At 51.7% G+C, this 25,957-nt stretch overlaps 2 non-coding genes and 1 pseudogene across 2 annotated transcripts; all 3 read right to left on the reverse strand.

The window, feature by feature from the left end:
* Positions 1–226: 226 nt before the first annotated feature.
* Positions 227–308, reverse strand: TRNAS-UGA (transfer RNA serine (anticodon UGA)). Its single transcript has one exon. It is a non-coding gene; the product is annotated as a tRNA-Ser (tRNA).
* A 9,836-nt stretch (positions 309–10,144) lies between these two features.
* TRNAF-GAA (transfer RNA phenylalanine (anticodon GAA)) lies at positions 10,145–10,217 on the reverse strand. Its single transcript has one exon. It is a non-coding gene; the product is annotated as a tRNA-Phe (tRNA).
* A 4,517-nt stretch (positions 10,218–14,734) lies between these two features.
* Positions 14,735–25,723, reverse strand: LOC142826091 (uncharacterized; annotated as a pseudogene).
* Positions 25,724–25,957: the final 234 nt, after the last annotated feature.

The raw sequence follows: 25,957 nt of genomic DNA on the forward strand, positions 1-25,957 counted from the left end.
AGTCCTGCCCCTCCTCTGCCAGGGAAGGAAAAAGGAGCTCTTCTTAGAGCAAAAAGCCTGCAGTGTAGACGTTACCCCCGAGATAGATTGCAGCAGAAATCTCCAACTGAGTGAAGACATGGCCTAATGGTGCAATTAGTTAGATGCTGACACTAACAGCCCCACTGCTGGTAACTCAGAGAGGCCCTTGTTGCCCTAGGAAGGGGTATGGCCAAAACACAAGCCCCACTGTGAGCAGGATTTGAACCTACATAGGGAAACCCTATTGGAGTTCAAGTCCAACACCTTAACCACTCAGCCATCACAGCTGCATGTGTTGGGGAGACAGGGAAACTGGTAAATAATCCCAGTGCACAGTCCTAATGTCACCTGCCATAGAATTCACACAGCAAACCATTGCAACAGTTGTGCAGAGGAGTCCTGGCTGTTCTGGTCTTAGGCTGCCTTGGAGGTGAGTTCTGCTTCAAGGTCTTCTCTCCTCCTTCTTGGTCTTCCTTTCCCTTTTCCTTCCTCTTCTCTTCTCCTCTTTTCTTCTTCTTGCTGGTCCCCTTCTTGGACCCCAGTTTATATAGAGAAACTCAATACTGCTTAGTTCTTCCTTAACCAATTATTTTTGTATAATTTTGCTAACCAATCAGAACACACTGTAACAGAATTACCTAACCAATCATACCCCACCGCCTTAGTTGATTTACACCTAGCAAAATCAATTCTACAGCAGACAGAAACAGATCCAAACCAGACTATCACGCAGACAAACAATAGGAAAGTGAGGACAAGAATCATAGAATGCCCATTGCACAAGCACAACTATTGGTAAGCAGTCTTTTACCAGACAACATGCTGGTATTAAGTTTTCTCTACTCACCTTGAGATCTGTTTCCTGCCTGGTGACAGAGGGTGCCACTAGGATAAGACACTCCCCCCCCACCTTGTAACACTATTTAAATGTCATATAGCTGGAATATGAGCATGTGACTCTAGGCTTTACAGCTAATTGCTGCTGCTCTTCCATCTGGCTGCAGAAGAAGTCTTCAGTTTAGACCTACTGAACACCTACAGGCCTTCCAATAGGGTTACAGAAAAACCACAGTGCTACATAGGACCTTTCCAGGCCAAAGATAGCACGATCCACAAGCACAGACAAATAGAGGCAAATATAACTGCAAAGGGACTTGAACCCTTAATCTTGTGATCTGAAGTTAGATGCCTTATTCTTTAGGCCACACGCTCTTGTGTTAACTAGGTCTGGACTTCTTGAAATGTGTAAGTAGGGAGTAGTCTCCCTAGTCAATCAGGTTTTATTATTTTCCTTGTTTGGGGGTTTAGAAATCATGTCTGAGCTGGTGAATTATTCTTATTTCATGTAACTAAGGATTGCAGCCCAGGGATTTTTCCTGAATCTATGTTTCTTCATGGCTCTCTACCACCTAGACTATCTCCATACTGCATCTCTCTTCCGCAAAAGCTCATGCAAATGTAGCACAGATTAGCATATTGCCATGCTCATTTGCATAATTAATTGGGGTCCGTTTTTGCACAAGAGGCTTTTGCACAAAAAGGAGCTGTGTAGACTGGGGCTCTCCCTGCTTCCTGCTTTCCCTGGCTCCAGCCTGGCCCTGGATCTCTTTCCTCTCAGTCTCATGGGGCCAGGGGTAAGCAGGGGGCCATTTCAGAGTCTGGTTGGGGGCAGCGACCTGTCCATGCCATGATGGGGGAGGGGAGAGTGTCACACGGCTTCTACTAGAGCTGGTATTTAAATAAAAACAAAAATAAACAAGCAGCTGGGATGGGGCAGTTGGAGGGAGCCAGGAGAGCAGAGGCAGCCTGAGAGCAGAGAGCACAAGGTGCCCACCAAAAACATCAGCTGTTTGTCCCATGCTGCAAGGGGCAGCACTCAGGGCTCTGAACTTTGCAACCTGAGTTCAACTGTCAGTGGGATTTTCCTAGGCTGGTTGTTGCAAAACCCTCCTGCCTTAGGTTTCTTGTCCTCAGGCTGGTGAGAAGAGATTTTTGTGCCTTCTGCTGGGTGTCTGGTGCCCACTGGGGCTCGGTCTCTCATCCGGCTGGCTCAGATGAACTGGGGCCATGAAACCTACAAACCTGGCTAGAGATGCAGGGGGCTGAGGTTATGTTTCTTGCTGCTTCCCCTGATGCCCTCAGGTCCGGTTCCAGCAGCTGCCAGGCTCTGCCTATTGCCCCCTGGCCTCTGCTAACCCATCCATTGGGTGTGGAGCTATTGCCTTGGGATCTGTCTGGGAGAGGGAGCAGCACAAGTGAGGGGCTGGCCCAAGATTCACTCAATCTGTTTGTTTTTTTGTGTGGATCTGCTCCTCCTTTACCCCTAGAGACACTGAAACAAAAAAAGACCCAGGAGAAGAAGCCAACTATTTTACTTTTGCTGTGACATGAATGGATCTAGCTCAGGGGTCCTTCTGTATGTGAAGCACCTCTGTGCTCCTGGGTTCTTCTGCCCCTCGCCTGCGATGCCATCCACTTGGGGGAGCACTTGCCCTGACACTTGTAGATGGGCCGACATGGATAAACCAGTGGCACTCAGGCACCCTTCAATAGCTCAGCTGGTAGAGCGGTAGACTGTAGTGTGTGCTTAGCAAGTTATCCTTAGGTTGCACTGCAATTGACAAAAAGATTGTGGGTACGAGCTGCCAATCACATTTCTTGGGCTGCACAGGCCTTGAGACCCCTCCCAGACTGATGGGGAATGGCTGCACTTTGGAATTGAAAGGTGTTGTCTGGGACCATAAATTGGAACACTTTTGGAGACACTTTTCTTTTTTCAGAAGAGGCTTTTCTGACATTTGGCCCATCTACACGGGCCCAAAGGTGGGGAAAATCTTCTCTTTGGGAAGAGCCCTTATTCCTAATAAAATGAGGAATACAGGGCTTCCAAAAGAACATGCCCACTGTTTTGGAAACTGATCTCAAAAAGTTGACCCATTCCATGGACACAGCAGAGTTTTTCACAGATACAAAAGGTATCCTGGAAAAGCTCGATATTTGGTATACAGCCAAGAAGGGTAACTGTATTGAGGGTGAAGCCAAAAAGGGCACCATGACTTAGCTAGCTAAACAGCCTACCTTGTAAGCAGGAGATCCTGGGTTCAAATCCCAGGGGTGCCTTGCTGTAGCTTTTGCTCATGTTTTCCTGTGCCCTTCTGGGACACAGAAGAGGCCTCCCCTGGCCACCCATGGAACTTCTGATTGGGGAGGGATGTTGGGAAGAAGGAAACCACAAGCCTGGAGCGGGTGCAGAGGCTGCTGTGACTGGCACTGGCAAGGCAGGGCTCTGACTGCAATTGCTGGGACAGGAGAGCCAGCACCACACGCCCTTGTGATACCCTGGGGCTGTCAGCGCCCAGAGAACCTGCCAGGGATGTGAATGTAGACACATGAAATTGAAAATGAAAGAGGGATTTAAATATGCTGCACTTCATTTGCATATTCACACACCAGTGCTATTTGAAAATACTTTATTTTGAAAATATAATATTAAATATGAAATAAGCGTATCTCAACAGTGTTTTGTATTTCAAAATAAAGTATTTTGAAATACAAAATGCTGTTGAGATATGCTTATTTCGGGAGACAACCCTTCCTCGGAAATAACCCTTAAACCGCATTTTATAAGGAGTAAGGGTACTTTTGAAAGAAGGGTTTTCTTTTGAAATAGCTGTGTCTACACAGCGCCTGTTCTTTCTAAATAGCGCATTTTGAAATAGCGGCCAGACATGATTATGCAAATCTCCACTTCATTTGCAATGTCACTCAGCTGAATTTGCATTTGTCTCTCAAAAGAGGAATGACGAGTAGACAAACCTTCACATAGGGGAGATGCAGAGATCAGAATTTCCCGCCTCCCTCAGCTTGTTTGGCTCCTTTGCCCCATTTCCTGCCTCCGTGCCTGAGCTGACCCAATGGCTGAAAGGGACAACAGCTGCTGACTGGTTGGGGCGGGGCGGGGGGAAGATGGGCAACAAGACCCTGGAAGCAAGAAGGACCAAGGTCCAACTCTTTCTGTGCCACTTGGCCTTAGATCCTAGCCACCCAGCATTCACTCTGATGAGGCCATAATCTGTGAAGGGGGAATTTTGACTGAATCTCCTCTGAGCTGGAATCCCAGCTCCCACAGGGCTCACTGGAAGGGGACAGCCCAGTAGGGACTGAAAACCACTGCTCTGGGTGACGTTAGAATTCACAATCTCAGCATGTCTCCTATGCGCACTGCCTTATAAGTACTGTGTGCTGATCCATTGCGCCACTGGAGCAGATGTTTGAGAGTTTTCTCCAAAGTCCTTACATTGAGAAAGTGAAGAAGCACAAAGTAGAACTGAGTGAGAGAGGCAAGAAGATCACTATTCAAGGATTTATTTATACAAACCAACATTTCCCCAGTAGGGCCCACTGAGATTTGAACTCAGCTTATAGAATTCAAACTCCTGAACCCTGCCCCTTACTCTATGGGTGTGTCTACACTGGGCCACTTATTCCGGAGAATCAGCCGCTTTTCCGGAATAAGCCGCGAGCTGTCTACACTGGCCCTTGAATTTCCGGAAAAGCAACGATGCTGTACTGTACAAAATCAGCCGCTATTCCGGAAACCGTACGATGCTCCCGCTCGGGCATAAGTCCTTTTTCCGGAAAAGCTTTTCCGGAAAAGGGCCAGTGTAGACAGCTTTTCCGGAAAAGCAGAAGAAACGTAAAAAAGCGGTTTGGACGGCGGGAGACCCCGTAGAAGCCACGGACTTCCGCATTACCCGAGGGCTTAAAGAGCACGCACACTACTGGCCGCACGTGGCAGGAGGCCCCCAGAGACCTCCCTTCCCAGCTCTGCGACGTGGCAAGTGTGCTGCCCAGCCACCTCAGCGGAGGCATGGCAGCTCGAGGTGGTCAGCCACCGTCACCCGGAGCAGAGGAGGAAGCCCCCAGGGGCCGGAAGCGCAGGGCCCCATCCTGGACCCCCAGGGAGCTGGAGGCCCTCCTGGACCTGTGGGAGGAGGAGGAGGGTCTCCATGACCTCCAGTCCCGCTGCCAGAATGCTGAGCTGTACACCCGGATGGCCCGGAACCTTGCCCAGCAAGGGCACCCCAGCCGCAACTGCGAGCAGGTCCGCTCGAAGGTTAAGGAGTTGCGGCTGGGGTACGTGCGGGCCACGGAGGGGAGGGGAGCAGGGCCTGATGCCTGCCCCTATTTTGAGCAGCTGAACTCATTTTTGGGTGAGCCAGCCCCGCAAGGCCCAGCTGTCCCCGTTGACACCTGCCAGCACCCCCCGATCATTCGTCCCACCGAACCGGAGGAGGAAGACGAGAGCGGCGGCGCTTCGGGAGAGGAGGCCAGCGTTGCCACCCAGCAGGCCCCCTCCAGCAGCTCCTCTGTGGCCGGGGAGGAACCCACTGGTGAGTCTTTGAAGGTTACACTCCCAAAGGGCGGGGGGCGGAGGGCGGGGGGGAGCGAGACCCAAGTGTCCGGAGGGGGGAAGGGGAGAGCATGTCACTCAGGCCACGTGAGCTGCACGCTGCATAGCATGTGGCAGTTAGCAGCACGTGCAACCACGTGCAGCCTGGTGACTGAGCGGCAGGTGGCCGTGGCAGGCAGCTGCGGGCACGGCTGGGACCGTGCTTCTCACACACATTTCAGCAGGATCAGGGGGAAGGGTGGATGCCGGCTGGAACCGGCCAGGGCCCGAGGGACTCAGCCCAGAGCCTGCTGCTCCACCAAGGGGTGCAGCACAGGGAATGGCACACTGTCCCAGGCCTGGCTGTGAGGCACAGCCAGCTGCTCCTGGGATAAGTGCAGCGTCACAGTCCTGTGACCGTGGACCGCCACTGAGCCGCTCACCTGCTCCCAGTGCCTTGGCAGGTTCCCCGAGGGAAGTCCCCACTGCGGCCACACCTGTCCCTGGGCTACCAGGCTTGCGGGAGGGATAGTGGGAGGGAGATGGGCCCCTGAGTTTTGCTGCAAGGATGGGACATCCCCCCACCCAGTCACCCTTTCTGGTTCTGACCAGGAGATATCGCACGCAATGGGATCTGAGAGCCCAGACCGCCACTGACAGGTGTGCTCCCAGGCACTGTGTGGGGATGCATCTCGCTCCCTGTCAAACACCAGTGATTAGCCCTAAGCTTTTCACAGTGTCCACCGGCAGGGAGTTCCACAGGTGAACGCAGCACAAGCACCCTCCTGCCCTGCACGGAGCCAGGATACAGACCGGTGCTTACAATACTGCAGGGAGGACCCTACTCCCAGGGGTGGTCCTTCTTGCCAACATACAACACCCCCCGGGAGCAGGAGGGGAACTGAGTGGGCCCAAGCCACAACTGTGCGGTCACCTGGGGCTCTGGGGTGGAGGGCATGGAGGTGTGGGGACAGTGGATGGCCTGCCTGACTGACCCGTCCTTTCTTCTCTTCCCTGCAGTGGGACCCAGCACCAGACCAGCGACTCCAGCAGCAGCGGCACCCCCAGCTGCCCAAGCCCGGAGGACCAGGCTCCGACACCGGGACCAGCTGCTTCGGCGTCATGTCACCGCGGTGGAGGGGATCCAGACCTCCATTGTGGAGCGTGTGCAGGGGGACCAGGAGTGGCGGCAGGAGGGATGGGCTGCGTTCCTGGAGGAATGCCGCGAGATGCGTGCCACAATGGGCACCCTGACGGCACATTTAATACATGCCATCCACTATGGCATGGCCGGACCGCATGCCCCCGCCATCCCTCCGGGAGCACAGCCCATGCCCCCTCCTATCCCTGCTCCTCTCCCAGCTCCTGCTCCTCTCCCTGCTCCTGCTCATGCTTCTGACCCTGACCGTGCTCATGCTCCTGACCCTGACCCTGCTCATGCTCCTGCTCCTGACCCTGCTCCTGCTCCTGCTCCTGACCCTGAAGACCGTGCTCCTACTCGTGCTTCTACTCGTGCTCCTACTCGTGCTCCTACTCGTGGGCACCTCAGCGTGCAGGCTGCCCCAACGCGGTCTGCCCAGCGTGGGCAGGTCCGCCCCCAGAGGGGCACTCGCAGGGGCCACCCGTCCCAGTAACTGCCCCCCCCTTCTCGCAGTTAAAGGTCCCCCCCTCCTTCTCGCAGTTAAAGGTCCCCCCCTCCTTCTCCCAGTTAAAGGTCCCCCCCGTCCTTCTCGCAGTTAAAGCTCCCCCCCCCCTTTGTAAATAAAAAGTTCTGTTTTCATTTCAATCTTGTGTGGTTATTGTGTTCCTCTAGTAACTGTACAGAAATTATGTGAGATGCCAATTAGCCACTTCAATTTAAGAGGGTTACAACTGTGGACAACAAATTCATGACTCTATCACCGGGGGGGGGGGGGGGCCTTTTTCAGTGGTCATTGGTTCGCGGCGCATAAAGAAATACTGAGACTTTTCAGTAAAGATGTAAACCAGAAACTATATTTACATAGCAACAAACAAGCAGAAAAAAATGGTTACAATATGCAGTACAGTACAGATTCAAAACATAAGTTAGGCGCAGGGAGGACGATTGTGGTGTTGCTGGCCACCTCGATCCTTTGGTCCTTCCGGGCCTCAGGAGAGGAACAGCCAGGAGATCCATTGAAGATGGCACTGATGTAAGCCTTCCACACAAGTCCCAAATCCTGTTGGCTGTTCCTCAGGACGGCGATGGTGGCCTAAACCCTAGCCTAACTTAAAAGAAAAACCCTAACTACACCCGACACACCCGACGAACAGACTCGATGACGGCCGCGATGTGCTGTGACCCGACGCTTTACTATACTATGGGGGGGGGGGAGGTAAGGGGAGGAGGTGGGGAAGGGTAGGAGCTGGGACGGAGTACTCTGGGGTGACCCAAGCGACCCTGCTACGGGGCTTGGGCAAACATGTCCACCAGGGCCTCTCTAATGCGCACCGCCTCCTGGCGCTCCTGGCGGATGGCAGCTGTGTCGGGCTGGTCCAAGGTCTGTGCCTCAGCTGCCACCCATGCAGGGAGGAAGGCCTCCCCACTGCGCTCCACAATATTGTGGAGCACGCAGCACGCGGCCAGCACTTCCGTTGCATTCTGCTCACCCATGTCGAGACGGGTGAGCAAACAACGGAAGCGGGCTTTTAACCGTCCAAACGCCAGCTCCACTGGGTTTCGGGCCCGGTTGAGGCGGTCGTTGAACTGGGCCCGGTTCTGGTCCGGCTGCCCCATGTAGGGCCGCATGAGCCAGGGCATCAGGGGGTAGGCCGCATCCCCGACGATGCAGATGGGCATTGGCACATTCCCGACAGTCAAGTCCCGCCAGGGGAAGTAGGTGCCCGCCTCCAACCTCTGAAACAGTCCAGAGTTCCGGAGGATGCGGGCGTCGTGTGCCCGGCCGGACCAGCCGCCGTAGATGTCCAGGAAGCGGCCCCGGTGATCCACGAGGGCCTGCAGGACGATGGAGCAGTACCCCTTTCTGTTCATAAAGTGGGCTGCTCGATGCTCCGGGGCCCGGATGGCGATGTGGGTGGCGTCCAGGGCTCCCCCGCAGTTGGGGAACCCGAGGGCAGCGAAGCCGGCCATGGTCTCATCAACGTTGCGCAGGCGGATGATTCTTGGCAGCAGGACGTCGTTGATGGCGTGGACGACCTGCAGAAGGGTGCAGAGAAACACAAGGGAACACATTACATACAGCCAGGGGTGAGTGTGCGCTCCCTTGGGTCCCCCCCTTGATTCCCTCTGTACACACACACACACACACACACACACACACCCAGGGCCCCCCTCGCCCCACGCCCCCCCCCACCAGTGGGCCGGTGCAAGGGAGGGACGGTCGAAACCCCTGAGCGACCCAGCCTGGAGTCTTGGGTGTCCCTGGGCCTGGAGTGGAGCACCCTCCCCCCATCTCACTCCCCCTGGGACTTACCTGGATGACGATAACACCAACGGTGGATCTTCCCACCCCGAACTGGTGTGCCACCGAGCGGTAGCTGTCCGGTGTGGCCAGCTTCCACAGCGCGATGGCAACCCTCTTGTTGACGGGGATGGGTGCCCGCAGCCGGGTGGCAGTTCTCTGCAGCGCGGGGGTCAGCCAGGTGCACAGCATCAAAAAGGTCCGCTTTCTCATTCGGAAATTCCGGATCCACTGGTAGTCGTCCCATCGTCCGAGGACCACACGGTCCCACCAGTCGGTGCTCGTTTCCAAAGTCCAAATGGGCCGGTCTATCGTTGGGTGCTGATGCCACGCGGTTGCCAGGACCTCCCTGGTGAGGGAGTCCAAGGCAATCTCTGCCTCCTGGTACATGAACACCAGGGCACCAGCCTGCAGCACGAGCTCCAGGCACCTGTACAGGTCTAACAGGGGCCCGAGCAGGTACATGGCCACCCACGGCTCCATAGCAGACAGTGCAGAGCAGAAAAAATAAAATGCCAGGAAAAGCTGGTGGGGGGCCAAAGGGTGGTGTCCCCAAAACTCACAGGGCAACCACCGACCCTGTGAAGGGTGCCAGTCTCTGGCAGAGGTCACAAGGCACGGGAGCACGAGACAAACGGCTGCCCGGCGAGACCCCTTTAACCACGCGTCTGGACGGAGCTCCGGCCCCGCCCCCGGAAAGGTCTGGTGGCCTTTGCCCTTTTCAAAATGGTTCCGGGCTTTTTGCTTTTCCGGAAAAGCGCGCCGCCAATGTAGACGCTCCTTTTCCGGAAAAGCTGAAAACGGAATGTATTCCGTTTTAAGCATTTCCGGAAATTCATGCCAGTGTAGACGTAGCCTATGGGAACAACAGACTGTGCTATGCTTGAGGTTCTCAGCTGGTACTCTACTGTCCTTGCTTTTTCCATTCAGCTGCTTCACCTCTCCAGATCATGCTCCATTTGTATGCAGCCTCACAGGAATGAGCTGGCTCCCTCTCTGCAGAAGAAGGAGAAATATTGCCCTGTCCCTCCTGCTTAGCTGGCTGGCCCCAGATAAGATCACATGAGATTATCCAAACACATCCCCATAGCCACTATTCTATATCTAGGGCCAGCAGTGGATGGGCATTAATCAAGGAGGCAACAACTCACAGGAAGAAGTCAGGGACAGGGCTAATCAGATGATCTTGATTTGTCTTTGCCAAGCTGTGGCCATAACCAGCAAGGTAAGGATAAAACACAGGAATATCACCAGCTCAGCAGATATGTTCCTGCCCTATGTTGTCACATGCTAAAGCCTGGGATTGAACCAGGGACCTTTAGAGCTTCAGTATAATACTCTGCCAACTGAGCTACTTTGGCTGCTGGACATGGCGCTCTCTGGCCTCTAATTCTCTATCTGGGATGTTTGGTAGCCGTGCTGCACGAAATAGACATCATCATGCCCTGCCCAGGAAGGCCAGACTGGCCTGTCTATAGCGCCCCTCCCCCACAGCCCAGAGCCAAGGTTCCCTCTCAGCCAGGCCTGGGCAATACAGGCCAGTGGACTGGATCCAGCCCATGAAGCCACCCAACATGGCAGCAAGAAGCCTCAGGCAGATTCCCTGCTTCCCCTGCCCCCCACACACAGCTGAGAGAAGGGGCTGCTGGGCCCTTTGTTTTTCACAGCTGAAGCCCTGGCACATCCCAACAAGCTCTTATTCACCAAGGAATACAACCTGTGCTGCCCATTCAGGGAAGGAGCTGCTTGAGAATTGTGCTTGGTAGGTCTCCCAGCCAGAGCCTGCCTTTGGCACCCCAGCACCTCCACCTCCCTTCCCTCAACCCGCTGGCACTCCCTGTGATAGAAAAGGGCAAACACCAGACAGGTTTCATGACAAGGCTGGTTTCCCTGACTGGGAATCGAACCCAGGCCACAGCTGTAAAAGTGCTGAATCCTAGACAATAGACCACCAGTGACAAAAGCAGCTGCATGGCTTGCTCAGCTACACTAGCTCTTCTCAGACCACTTTCTGTCCCCTTCAGGACATGGGTCCATTCTCAGCGAAGGCGCGTGATGCCGGCATATTTTGCAGCTCCAGGTTCTACCAGAAGGTGTCTCCCAGCACTTTTCCCCCGACCGCACTCTCAGGGCCAGAGACGTGGACCTGCCCCTGTGCATCGTTGGGGATGCCACCTGCCCTTTGCTCCCTGGGCTGATGAAGCCCTACACAGGACAGCCCTAAAGCAAGGATTGTTTCTCAGGCAGGCTCAGCAGGGCCCGTATTGGTGTGGAGGAGCCTTCGGGCCCTTTAAAGAGAGATTCCACTGTCTGCTCCCCTGGCTGGACCTTGGCGAGTCGAACATCCCCCAAGTGTCCTCCAGAATAGTTGTGAGAACAAGGCGGAGACATTCCTGCCCCTGGCACAGCTGGCCTGGTCACTCCAACCCTGCTGCTTCAGCCCCCTGCCAGTCTCATTCCTACTCTTCCCTGCCGCCCCATCTTTTAAGTGACGTACCGGGCAATGTTCTCACGATGATCTGACAACCCTTCAATGAAGGGAATGCCCAGCCTCTTGTTCTTAGTCACCCAGCCTGCCTCTTTCTAGTACAAACTCCCTGTCCCAAAGGCAGAGCTGCAAGCAGCTCAAACTCTGTTGCATTTAAGAGCAGCCTCTGAAGTCAGATCCTGCAGCTTTAAGCAGGGCTCCAGTACGAAATCCAGGAAGTTCAAACTCTCCCACAGCCTTGCCAGTCACAGTGGCCTCTGCAACCACTCCAGGCTTGTGGTTTCCTTCTTCCCAACATTCTTCCCCAATCAGCCTTTTCCTGAACCAGCAGATCTATGGGTGGCCAGGGGAGGTCTCTTCTGTGTCTCGTAGGGTATGTCTACACTACCCCGCTAGTTCGAACTCATTTCACGAGGAGTAACGGTAGTTCGAACTAGGAAGCCTAGTTCGAACTACCTAGTTCGTGCCCCGTGTAGCCGCGCTACACAGGGTTCGAACCAGCAGGGTTTTAAAAATGGCGGCTCCCCGCTTATGCAAATGAAGCCCGGGAAATTCAAATCCCGGGCTTCATTTGCAAGTGCAGTATGCCTACATTACCCTCCTAGTTCGAACTAGGAGGGTAGTGTAGACATACCCAGAAGGACTTAGGAAAATGTGAACAAAGACTACAAGGTACCACTGAGAGTTGCATCCTAGATCTCTTGTTCACAAGGCAGGTGCTTTAACCAGCTAAGCCATGGTGCCTTCCCTGGACAGGGCTGTTCTGGTTTATGGTCCAGGACAACACCTTGGACTCAAAAAATGAGGAGTAACATTAGTTCGAACCAAGGGCTTTGGTTTGAACTAGCGCGCCCAGGCACGCACTTCCGGGTTCAAATCAGCTGTGATTTGGACTAGCGCGACGGGCGAGATCTTGCTAATGAAGCAGGGGATATTTAAATCTCTGCTTCATTAGCAATTTCGGTCGCCTACATTTGCATCTCTAGTCCGAACTAGGTAGCAAATGTAGATGTATCCAAACAGCACTCTGAACTGAGCCCATTAAATAACAGAATATTTAATTTCCATCATAAAGTGTAACAACTATTTCATATCATGTAACAAAATGAATCATCATTGCTTGTTTGCTAAATCAAGAAGATGGATAATTTTGTTTTATGCTTCAAAGGAACAATCCCTGTAAAATACCAAATAGCTATGGAATGTGTTGCAGTGTTAATGTTCTTTTTATTTGATTTCATACTAAATACATGAAGTCACGTACCTTGTTAACTATTCCTTGTTTCAGTATTTTTTCTTCTATCAAATTATAAAACTATATTTAGCTAAGCTCTTTGTGAATAATTGGCGGGTACCACAGTAGCACACATCCGCACAAGTGCAAACAACCTCACTAGTGGTGCACAATATGAAACTCACTTCATCCATTGGCAACCACAGTCCTTTCAGCCACTGGGACACGCTGAGAAAAGCGGCAGGAATGGGGTCAAGTGTGAGTCAGGCTGAGGAGGGCAGACAAAACTCATCTTGCCTTGCAAGGCCACAGGGAGCAGCATCTCTCTTGTATACTGCCACAGAAAAAAACACGCCTGAGAGAAGTGTCGGCCTTAGAAAACTGCAGACAGTTGCCAAAGTAGCTCAGTTGGGAGAGTGTTACACTGAAGCTCTGAAGGGTCCTAGTTCAATCCCTCGCTTCAGTAGAAGCCTTTCTCAATAGGGCTGTGTCTATTTTGGCATCTCTCCATCTTTGGTAAGCAAACATCTGGGCTATGTCTACACTTTTAGGTTCTTGTGCAAGAAGTTCTATGCAAGAACATGTCCACACTGCCATGCTTTTGTGCTAGAGCATCCATGGCGGTGTGGATGCTCTCTTGTGCAAGAACTTTCCGATGTCCATTTTAGCCATAGGGCTTTCTTGCACAAGAAACCCCTGCCGAGTGTCCACACTGCCCTCTTGTGCAAGAGCCCCTGTGCAAGAGTGCTTACATCTGTTAAAAAAAGAGCATAGCTCTTGCACAAGAAGTCCTCTCTTGCAACACCGTACTGTAAATCTTCTTCTGCAAGAGCAGGAGAGCAGCGTGGACGCTCTGTGGATTCTTGCACAAGAACCCGCCAGTGTAGACATAGCTCTGCAATCAAGTTCAAAGGCTGTATCAAGAGGCCGGGAATGACATCATAAAGATGATGATATTTCAGGGTTAGAAACTGGAGAGGGGATTTTATGCTCCCAGCTGTCATGGAATAAACACACGCTAGCTTTAGGGTTCAAGACAGACAAAACCACCTTAATAACCCAGCTGTGGGGGAAGAGGTTGTCACAGATGGCAGGGAGTCACCCCTTACCAATACAAGCCCCTTCCTCACACTCAAATGCCTGAAGCAAAATGCAGGACAATGTAGCACTTTAAAGACTAACAAGATGGTTTATTAGATGATGAGCTTTCGTAGGCCAGACCCACTTCCTCAGATCAAATAGTGGAAGAAAATAGTCACAACCATATATACCAAAGGATACAATTTAAAAAAAAATGAACACATATGAAAAGGACAAATCACATTTCAGAACAGGAGCGGGATGCGGGGGGGGGGGGGGAAGGAAGGAAGGTAAGTGTCTGTGAATTGATGATATTAGAGGTGGGGAGAGTGGGATGTTTGTGAGTTAATGGTATTAGACGTGATAATTGGGGAAGCTATCTTGGTAATGGGTAAGATAGTTTGAGTGTTTTTCATTCCTTCTCGAAGAGTGTCGAATTTTAACATGAATGACAGTTCAGAGGATTCCCTTTCAAGTGCAGATGTAAAAGGTCTTTGTAGCAGAATGCAGGTGGTCAAGTCATTGAGAGAGTGTCCATTGAGAGAAATGCCTGAGATATTTATACCTTCTTACAAAGTCACAGTGGAAATTTACAGAGAAAAGAGAACATAAGGCACTTTATCCTTAAATGGTACCCTCTGCTTGACCCGATAACAAATTGCAAGCAGTGCGATTTTTTGTTTGTTTGTTTAACAGCATTGTGGTTTCTTGCTCAACTTGCTTAGGAAGCTCGCTTCTGATGCAGGATGCACTGTGTACGGTTCAGTCTTAGGCCAGGCTAGCGAGGCCTACCTCCACAGTATGTATTGGACATAAATATTTTACTTAATTTAAAATAAAGTTTGATCAATTAACAGGAGAAAGTTAAAAGGTTTAATCTCTTTAATAATTTAAATGCAACAGCCCAGATGCAGTCCTAGCAAAATGGCTTAACTAATTATGTAATTAACAGTGAGTTTCCATTAGCAACAGTAATCTACAGCAGGTTTGGAGAGGGCAGGGCTGTGATTGGCCGGGCCGGACCGGACCGGGCCTGAGCACAGCTGAGGGAATCCACTCAGGGCAAATTGCTCAAAACCAGGACTGCTGACAGCCCTTGACTGGAGATCTTTCTGAAATAAGCCACAAACCAGTCACACTGAGCACTTCAGCTGCCAATCCAGCCTGCAGGAAGCCTCATGAGCAAAACCCCTCAAATACCCCAGCTCTTCCTATACCACAATCAGCCTTGGGCTTACACACAGGTGAGGGGTTATAGAGCCCAATCTCTCCAACCCAGAACAGATCCACCCTGTTCCAAAGAACCAGCCATGAATCCCTAGTCAATTTATACTTTAGATCTACCCACCAGATCACAATGGACCAATCCTTTAGAATCTAAAGGTTTATTAATACAAGAAAGAAAAGGTTGAGAGTAAGGTTGTTAAGGAGAATACATTGTATACATCAATCAGCAAATTCTTGATGCAGGATCTTAGCAGAGATGTTACAAACTGCTAGCATAAAAGTCTTTGGCGTACATCGTATGTCAGGATGGGTCAGCAATCCTTCCCGTGTCTCTGTCCTTAGCAAGGCTGCATCTGGGATAATTAGCAAGACTGAAGACAAGATGGAGCCCCCCTCATGGCATTTGATATTCATTTCTGGTGTCTCCCAAGCTGGAGCTATTTACATGGTCAAGTGACCTGTTTCATATGCCAGCAGCCATTGTGCCCTGGCTGCTTTACAGCTTTCCACACGCATTCCTCGGGTGTGTATTGGCCACCCTGAGAACCATTGTCCTTGGAGCCATACGGATTACCATAGTAACTCATTGGACATTCCTTCCTCATGACAGGCAGTCCATACACAGCATCAGCAGAGCCCATAGTCATAACTCCCATACAAACTCCAGACAAGTACATCAATACCACACATAGAATCAGCACAATATCAGCTTTCATTTGACACCTCTCATGGCCCACTCTGTACCAAATTTGGGGGAAACAGTTTCCCGTGAGCACAGCAATGATCTTAAGGTGAGTAAGCTCATCTTAAAATCCAATAATGTGACAGGGGCCTCAAGAAAGGGTTGGGGTCTTGAAGAAGGATCTGGTATGCAGAAGCAGGCAGGTGTCTGTCCTGGGGGAAGCTGCAGTGTGTGGCCAAGAGAGAGGGTGCAAGAAAAAAGGAGGGTGTCAGTGCAAGCTGGGGGTGCTGGCTGCTAGGGGAAAGGGAATTGAGGAGATTGGGAGGGAGTGTCTGGGAAGGATAGCAAATATTACCTGGCTTTCGGCCCCCTTGCAGAAACATCTCCAGTCACACTGTCCTGGTCACCCCAGAGGGAGGCTCTACTGCTGCAGCAGCAGCCACACAGACTAGGACCAGCCCCGGACACCAGAGACACCACTACTGCACCCATTCAGTCCAGGACTGGAGGTGTTGCTGCTGCAGCAATGCAGCCCAGGAACAGCCCCAGAGGCAACCCTGAAATGACCATGTGGCCCTGGAGGCCAGCAGTGCAGTGGCAGCAGTGCTTTTAGTGCCGGCCTCAGTTTGGGTGGCAAAGACTCAGCCTAGCACTGCCTCCTCTCTAATGGCTACAAATCATGAAGAGGGGATGGGGCTAAGTTCCTTCACCCTCAGCACATGCTCATTTTGAGGTGGGGCCTGGCACTGCCTTGTAGACAGGATGAAAGTCTTAGAAACGCTGGATTCTGCTAAAAGAGAAAATTTTGCTCACCCCCACTATAGGGTTCAACTATATGCAACAAGGCTTGAACTCTCGCTATAGCATTTCCCAAAGTCAGAGCAGTTAAAGGATTTCTCTCCTGTGAGAGTTGTCATGGATAATAAGGTGTGACTCTGAAAGCAGCATTTCCTACAGTGAGAGCAGGTGAATAGCTTCTTCCGTGTGGGTTTTCCTATGTCTAACAAGGGTTGAGGTCTGACTGAAGCTTTTCCCACAGTCAGAGGAGGTGAAAGGTTTCTCTCCTGTGTGGATTATCCTACGGATAACAAGGTTTGACCTGTGACTGAAGCTTTACCCACAGTCAGAGCAGCTGAAGGGTTTCTCTCCTGTGTGGACTCTCCTATGATTAACAAGGTGTGACCTCCGACTGAAGTTTTCCCACAGTCAGAGCAGCTGAAGGGTTTCTCTCCCGTGTGAACTCTCCTATGGATAACAAGGTGTGACCTCTGACTGAAGCTTTTCCCACAGTCAGAGCAGCTAAAGGGTTTCTCTCCCGTGTGAACTCTCCTATGGATAACAAGCTGTGACCTGTTGCTGAAGCTTTTCCCACAGTCAGAGCAGCTGAAGGGTTTCTCTCCTGTGTGAACTCTCCTATGGATAACAAGCTGTGACCTGTGACTGAAGCTATTCCCACAGACAGAGCAGCTGAAGGGTTTCTCTCCCGTGTGGACTCTCCTATGGATAACAAGGTTTGACCTCTGACTGAAGCTTTTCCCACAGTCAGAGCAGCTGAAGGGTTTGTCTCCCGTGTGAACTCTCCTATGGATAACAAGGTTTGACCTGTGACTGAAGCTTTTCCCACAGTCAGAGCAGCTGAAGGGTTTCTCTCCCGTGTGAACTCTCCTATGGATAACAACCTGTGACCTCTGACTGAAGTTTTTCCCACAGTCAGAGCAGCTGAAGGGTTTCTCTCTCGTGTGAAATCTCCTATGGATAACAAGCTGTGACCTGTCACTGAAGCTTTTCCCACAGTCAGAGCAGCTGAAGCGTTTCTCTCCCGTGTGAACTCTCCTATGGATAACAAACTGTGACCTGTGACTGAAGCTATTCCCACAGACAGAGCAGCTAAAGGGTTTCTCTCCTGTGTGGACTCTCCTATGGATAACAAGGTTTGACATCTGACTGAAGCTTTTCCCACAGTCAGAGCAGCTGAAGGGTTTCTCTCCCGTGTGAACTCTCCTATGGATAACAAGGTTTGAACTCTGACTGAAGCTTTTCCCACAGTCAGAGCAGCTGAAGGGTTTCTCTCCCGTGTGAACTCTCCTATGGATAACAACCTGTGACCTCTGACTGAAGCTTTTCCCACAGTCAGAGCAGCTGAAGGGTTTCTCTCCCGTGTGACCTCTCCTATGGAAAACAAGCTGTGACCTGTCACTGAAGCTTTTCCCACAGTCAGAGCAGCTGAAGGGTTTCTCTCCCGTATGAACTCTCCTATGGCTAACAAGCTGTGACCTCTGACTGAAGCTATTCCCACAGTCAGAGCAGCTGAAGGGTTTCTCTGCCGTGTGAACTCTCCTATGGATAACAAGGTTTGACCTCTGACTGAAGCTTTTCCCACAGTCAGAGCAGCTGAAGGGTTTCTCTCCCGTGTGAACTCTCCTATGGATAACAAGCTGTGACCTGTCACTGAAGCTTTTCCCACAGTCACAGCAGTTGAAGGGTTTCTCTCCTGTGTGGACTCTCCTATGGATAACAAGGTTTGACCTCCGACTGAAGCTTTTCCCACAGTCAGAGCAGCTGAAGGGTTTCTCTCCCGTGTGAACTCTCCTATGGATAACAACCTGTGACCTCTGACTGAAGCTTTTCCCACAGTCAGAGCAGCTGAAGGGTTTCTCTCCTGTTTGGGCTCTTTCATGTTTAATAGGAGTTGCACAGTCACTGCAAGCACAAGGTGAATGTTGATGGGGGATTTCCTTTTGAACAGTTTCTGTGTTTGTTTTCAACCTTCTGCTCCTTTTCTGACTGGATTTATCCTGTCCTGCTTCTGGATGGTTTCCCTGCTGCCTTTGTAGACTACGCTGTCTCTCACGAGTCTCTCCTTGCTCAGGACTCTGAGAAACATGCCCTTCACATCTTTCTACTAACACTCCACATGGAGCCATTCGCTCAGGTCCTTCCTTCTGAAGACTCCTCTCACTGTTCTCATTCAGCATCCCATCACCTGCTGGGATAGACAGAGAAAGCACACAGGAGTCATTCTCTGTGCTGAGCTGAAATAAAAATTCGGAATGGTGAATAGAAAATGCAGGACAAACCCAAAAAATGGCTGGAAAAATACAATAATCATGACCTGAGTTCACCCTGCTTCCCCCATCAATCTTTCCCCACCCAGCACTCTCAGACTGGAGTTGAGACAGGCTGAAGGGCCAGTCAGACTTGATGAAAACACAAAACCAACATCTGCTATGCAAACTCAGAAATTGGTTTGAGTCAGTTTAGTTGATTTCTCACCTGTGTGGGAGTCACTGATGATCTCCCCTTCCTCACAGCCTTGGAGATCCGGGATCTGCAGCTCTTCCCTTCGCTCCACCCAGGAGAGCACATGACCTTTGGAGACTGGAAATCCTATTCGGGGAGCAATTAACCAAGTGCTGATTTTGTTCATTAAGGTCTTTGCCATTCCTGCTTCCAAAGCCAGGATCTGAGTCTCCTACCCAGAGAGACTTTTCCCCACCTTCCAGAGACTGGTCTCTGGCTGGTACAAGATCCCAGGACACACTAATTCCATCCTCCCCCTGCTCCACTACCATGTTGGGAATAGCACAGCTGACTCCCATGGGGAACTGAGCGCTCTGCTGCACTCTCCTGGATACAATTCAGTCTCCCTTAGGGCCTGTTCTATACTTGGGCAGGACAGGAATACACTGTTCATAAGGGGAGAACTCTAAGACTTTCAGGACTGACAGATGCCTCTGGCCAGGACTCTCATTTGAGCTGTCACATGTGAGGTCTCTAGGGCTGGGAGGGAAATGATCCAGCAGAGCTCTAGAGCCCTATGGGTTCTGTCCACAAAGCTCTTGGCTGGGGGCTGGACTTGCCCTGCTCTTGGGCTCAGATGCTCTACTTGAGCCAGAAGGAAGCAGGGGAATTGTCTGATGAGGAAAATGAATCCTTGGCTGGCCACTTCAGGCCCTGCCTATGGTCCACACTCCTGATCCTGACTGACTGTGCCATGGTGGGCCCTGTCAGCGGCCCACAACAGCTGGCAGTCCTGCAGACAGCCAGGGCAGTGCTGGTCTGTTCCTGTGGGCAACCAAGGTGAAGACAGGATGGGCTGCTTCTCTGCTGCTTGTAGATGCTCCTGCAGCTCAGCTCCCCTTCTGCAGCCTTGATTCTACTCTGCCAGTAGCAGCAGCCCTCCTCTTGTGGCCAATCGGGCCTGCCATTTGGTGCCTCTCTGGCTTGCACAGAATCTACCAGAGGCAAGGAAGGACTATGAGTTGGCGCCTTTCTTCCAGGGGCTCAGCACAATAGCACAAGGGGACCCTACAGATGCTAAGAGCAGCTGCACCCAGCCCCACAACTCTGGTCCCTGCCATTCCTGCCTGGGCCCTTCCACTGACACTCCGGCCAAGGCACAACATGGGCAAGATGGTGGGAACCACAATGAGACCTTGGCTGTGGGAAGAGCAGCACCGCTATTATGTCACTGAACCTCCTCTCACACAGGAGCCAGGATTACTGGGGCAGATACTGCTAATATTGGGGGTTCGGGCAATGAAGGACCCTGAACCAAACCCAGCCCAGCTGCTCCAGAGCCCACCCAGCTTCTGTTACGCAAGGGGACAGGAATCCTCACCCAGCCAGCTCACAGCTTCATAATTCTCCTGCATCACATCGCTGTAGAGGGTTCTCTGGCCCGGGTCCAGCAGAGCCCATTCCTCCTCAGAGAAATACACAACCACCTCCTCGAAGCTCACAGGCTCCGCCACAGCCATTTCCTGTCCCTGGCTCTGCAGGCCAGGGGCTGAGCTGGAGACAGACATGGGTGTTCTGCAGCCTGGCAGGGGGAAAAGGGGAATTGGAGACATTTCAAAAAGGGCTTTAATCCTTTCCACACCCCAATTCTGCCCAGACTCTGTCCCCGGTGAAAAACATGCTGGGCTCTCCCGTTTCGGGCAAACGCTGAGTCTAGATATTCCATAAACACCACACACAAGTTAGATCCGAAAGCCGTATTTATTTCTCTCAATACCTGGCTTGAGTTATATTACTTTGCCTGCAACAATGGAGATTCAGTTCTCAGCACCCAGTGTTTCTGCTAACAAGTCACATATTCATCTGCCTGAACATGGACATAGGTTTAATTTAATTTGGGCTGCAGTATTTATAATCCTTAGTCTTCATGAATTGATTTGCAGCCCAAACTTTGGTTCTCTCATCTGACACAGACTTTATAAACTCTCTCCACAACAGAGAGGAAGTGAAGTTAATATGAGTATTCAGATGCATATTATTAAACACGTGTGCTGAGTGTTTGCAAGATAAGACCTTAAAATTCATGGATTCATGGCATCAGAAAATATCCCGAGCCATGCAGTCTGTCCCCTCTGCGGTACAAGCCATTATACATAGCCCAGCTACCCAGGCACAAAGCTCTTTTCCCCCACAGCATGTTTTCTAGAAAGTTGCCCAGTGCTGACTGGAAGACATCAAGAGATGGGAGAACCCACTAGTTCTTTGCTGATTGGTTTCAGCAGCGAATCCTCTTACCCATCAAATATTTGTGCCTCCTCTCTAGCCTGAAATTCTCTGGCTGCATCTTTCAGTTATTGACTCTCACTGAACTGTATCCACTAGACCAGTGGTGGGCAATTCATTTTGATGTGGGGGGGGCACGCCAAGATTTTGGAAAGTGGTTGAGAGCTGCACTCTTCCAAGACATTAAGCAGGAAATACAGCGAATGGGATGGACACTGGGAGAAGAAGGGAGTTTTGGGTGAGGGTTTGGGATGCAGGAGGGAAAGAGGGGTCTGGGAAGGAGTTTGGGTGAAAAAAGCAGGTGTGATCTGGGGCACTGGATTAACCAACTACTCATGAGATATTTAAAGTAAGGTTAATTTAGAGAAGTGACTGAGTGGACAAATAAGGGGCTGAGGGTTTCTGACCATGAAGAGCTCCTTGCATATTTGGATGCAGGAAGAGAACAAAGAGTTTGGGTACGTGGAGTTGGGGGCAGGAGTGTGGGGCAGAGAATTAGGAGGGGAAGAGAGAGGTTTGGGTGCCAGAGGCAGGCTTTGCCTAGGAGACTAACCTGAGTGACTCCCGACCAGCAGCCTAGCACCTCTCTGAAGCAGACAGGAAGCCTGCCCAACCCTCGCACAGGCTGTGGGGCCATGTGTGTGTTTGAATAACTATGAGCCAGAGGGGAGAGGGCACAGTGCTTCCTTTCTGGCCTGGGAGTGGATGCCTTCCTGCTTTATCTCTGGGCTCACCTTCACTTTCTGAGTGGCTTGCAGGTGGGAAGTGGCAACCGCGGAACTAGCCCATAGCTCGCCAAGCATCAGAGGGCCGGATGTGATGGCCTGGCGTGCTAGATCTGGCCCATGGGCTGTATTTTGCCCAGGCCTGCACTAAACTGAAGAGCCCTTGCATATCCAGCAGTTTCTCACCATGAACAAACTGATACCATGGAAGCCAGTCAGCTCTCAGCCTTTCAGTCTATTTATTGTTTGAAACCAACCCCGTATTGAAACTGACCAGTGAAATCTGAGCCTGAAGATGCCGTCCATTGTGTGCTTTAACATCACCCCTTTAAGCATCACACCTCGTAGATCAGTGATTCTCAAAGTGTCTGCAGGTCCCCTTGCAGTGTCCTTGGGGCTCCTCACTGATCTCAATTTAGGGTTGTGTGCACCGTGGTCACTGGGTTTGGTTGGTAACTTCAATGACAATCCTATGAAGATGATTTTGCTGGAATTTTCTCATTTTTAGAATCGCCACATGAAAAACTCACCTTGTCTGAAATCTCCCAGGGATTCTCCTCTTGCTCTCTCCAGTGCAGAGGGCAGAGTGTCTAGTGGGGGAAGGGATAAGAGAGGTGAGATTCCAGGCTCTCCTCTTTATAACAATGTCCCCACGCTGAACTCTGCATTTCACTTGTATCAGAGACCAGACAGAAACACACTCAAGTGTTTAGTATGAAACGGTTTGAAACCTTCCGTGTCCTCTCTTGCTTGGGCTCCTACCAGCAATGGAGCGAACATCTCTGCAGCCTCATCCCCGCCCCAGGAGACAAACTGAAAGTGAGATTTACTTTTCCCGTCTCATCCCCTCCCACCTGGTTTCTCTCAGTCACTAACCACCTCTTGTCATAACCTAGAGCTGCACTGGGGGAAGACATTGCCATGACATTAACATTACCTATTTTGATCCATTTACACCAACGGGAGATTCAGAATTTGCAAACCCCTGGCTCTATTTGCAAGCAGTTGACTCTGTTTGCTCAGTGCCTCTAAGGAGAACAGCATGATGAGGCCGTCATTCTCCACGTGGGAATTGAGGCAGGGGAGGGTTGGCTTCAGAGGCCAGATTCAATAGTTTCTAAAACTTTCCCCTACTCCATCCCTTCTAGGTACCTTTGAATTCCCTCAGAGTCTCCGACAGTGCAGTCATTATCTAGGAGAAAGAATTTACTTGTTCTTCCAGTTTAGGGGAAATCTCCTCCGGCAGGTGGACCTTTCCCTGAAAGGTCCCACTGCTGTTCACCTCTGGCCCGGAGAGACCAGCTGGGGACAAAAGTGGAATTGAGTCTCAATGGCCAATTTACTCCTTGGCCTCCAGGCGATGAGGGACAGGATGTTCCTACATGAAGGGCTGAAGGAATCTGCCCACTAGAAACCAGACTGAGACTCCGGATCCCTGCTGCCCTGGTCTAAGTGTGCCCAGCAGTGACAGACCCATATTCCAGTCCCACAGTCCTGAGGCAGCCAGTCCCCAGGTAGGTGAAAGCTCCAGGAAATATCTGAAGTCAGACTGTGCCCCTGAATGGGGAATTCCAGAGTCTGCTGTGCAAGGGTGAGACCCTCAGAATTAAGTGAGCCAGAGACATTTCTATCCAACATCTGGCTGTAGAGCCCTGGGGAGATGTGGTGCCGACATCAGCTCCAAGCTCTTTCCCTGTGCTGTGCAATATGACAGGAGTGCGAGCCACCTACCTGCTCAAGGTGTTTCTTACGTCCTAGAGAAGAGACAGAAAAGAATCTCAGCTGCACTGGACACACACAGGGAAGGCATTTTGCAAATATGGAGAAGAGACACCCTGACCTGACCCCAGAGCCATAGATTCCGTGAGCTAATGGGGCTTTGCCATCTCTAATAGCTCTGCAAAGCACAACAGTCACTCGCATGGCAGCAATGCACACCCTGAGTTACACCCAGATCAGATGGCTGGACCCCAGCACTTGTGCCTGCATAGTGGCTCTCCCTAGCTGAGGAGCAGAAGTTATGAGGGGTGGGAGAGGGGAGCTGTGAGGGGATGGGAGCAGGGCGAGAGGGGGAGGGATGAGGGAGGCAGGTGTCCAGTTTGGGACTGGAAGCCCCTGGCCCAGCAGGCTCCTGGAGATGCCAGGCAGCGCCACTGGCCCAGGCTGTCAAACACCCAGTTTGTGGCTCCACAGGCTCCCTACCAGCCCCTGTGCAGCCCGTGGGGAAAGTCCCTGAGTCGGCATATCTGGCTCTTAGCTCCCTAACTTTATCTGACCAGGCTCCCTAACTTTAATCCAAGCCCCTTCCCTTCTGCCCCCCCCCCCCCTCGCACCCAGTTCCTCCAGTGCCTGGCTGGAACGGCTGCCCCACTGCCAGCCCTACTGCTTGGCATGGTGCAGTCATGGGGCCAAGGGCAGGGGAATCCTCATGTGTGGAGAGCAGCTGGGGGCTAGATGGGTGGCCTGGAGTGCAGGGGACAGGAGAGAGGGATGGACCAGAGGATGTCTGGCTCGGGGGTGGAGTCACAGCTTCTCCCAGGATCCTGTCAATTTATTGTTCCCAGCATGGTATATCAATTGGGGGACATACTAATGTGGCTTGGGTTTTTTTTTGGGGGGGGGGGGAAGGAGGAGGAGGTGTGTTTCAACTGTGTTTTCAACAACAGGGTTTCATGTTGATAAGCTGAATTTCAGAAAACTGAAGATGTCCCTGACAGCAATAACAACCGTGAATAAATTGTACCAAAACACCAACATTGAGCCTGCCACTTGCAGAATCTAGTTTCATTTATAGATGTGGTACAAGAATTAAATGACATCTAAAAAAAGATGGCCAGGCCCACTTTTGCCAGATGCTAAGCACTAAATTAAAATTGAACACTCAGCAATTGGAGCAAAAATGGTGGAAGCAGAATGCAAGCCACAGTTCATTCGGCCATGCCAGAAAGGATGGAACTCTGTGTTCATGGCTGTGGAGAGAATTCGGTGCATACGGAATGAACAAGAAAGATCCATGAGAAATGGGTTCCCAGGACTCCACATTCAGTATGCAAGAAGCAGTTTTTTGCGTTATGCTTTTCTTTTTGTTAAAAAACCCCCCCGCTGATCATTCTGTATTTTTATTAACATTATGTATTGGCTGGTCAAAAGGCTGAATGTAGCAGAGCTGGTTTTATTGGCAGAATATGGCATGGTTATGGGCCCATTGGTGAAAGCACTAAATATTATCCAAGCACAGATAAGTACACTAATGGAATGGAGTGCAGCTTCGTACATTATACCAGCTTCAGGGGGTAGCAGAGATTTTTTTTCAGTTTATCCTGTACAGACTAACAGTCTGGTAGCACTTTATAGATTAACAGAACATATATGTGGTATCACGAGCTTTCGTGGACACAGCCCACTTCTTCAGATGACTGGAGTTTTGAGTTTAGGCTGTGCAGAGCCAAAATAAATACGTCTGCACAGCCTAAACTCAAAACTCCGGCCATCTGCAGTAGTGGGCTGTGCCCACGAAAACTGACGATACCATGCTTGTTACATTGCAAACGCCTTTCAAATGCAGCAGCACAAACACACACTCGAGTGGGCCGGGCGCAGTGCGGGGGGGGGGGGGGGTCTGCAGCCTCCTGAGCCTGCCCCGCGCCTCCCAGGTGAATAAGCGATGACAATAAATGTTGGAGCCAGGGCCACTCTCTGACTCGCGCCTCATCCCCCTGCCCCGCGCTGAGTCTGCCCAGAGCCCACCCTAGCCCCGCCCCTGCATCTGCATCTGCCCCGCCCCCCGCAAGTCCACGTGGAGCCGCGTCCCCCTTAGGACACTCACCGCGCACGAGCAGAGAGACCGGCAAGGGCTGCGCCAGAACCGCTGCGCATGCGCAGCGCCCTGGCAGAAGATCACAGTGGCACCGCCTCTCAGGTGAGCATCCCCCGCCCCCCTCCGCGCGCCGCCCCGGGACCAACCAGACGCGCTGGGCAGAAGCCGGGACTGGCCCACGTGGGCCTCTCTCGGCCCCGCCCCCGCAACAAAGGGCCGGTCCCAGCGCCCCGCGCGCGCACTCGCCGCAACCCCGCGCGCCTGCTCAGCCACGTGGGGCGAACCCTGCAACGCCAGCAGCGCGCGCCAGCCCCCCGCTCCCAGC

The sequence above is a fragment of the Pelodiscus sinensis genome, unplaced genomic scaffold, assembly GCF_049634645.1.
Source record: "Pelodiscus sinensis isolate JC-2024 unplaced genomic scaffold, ASM4963464v1 ctg46, whole genome shotgun sequence".
Lineage (NCBI taxonomy): Eukaryota > Metazoa > Chordata > Testudines > Trionychidae > Pelodiscus > Pelodiscus sinensis.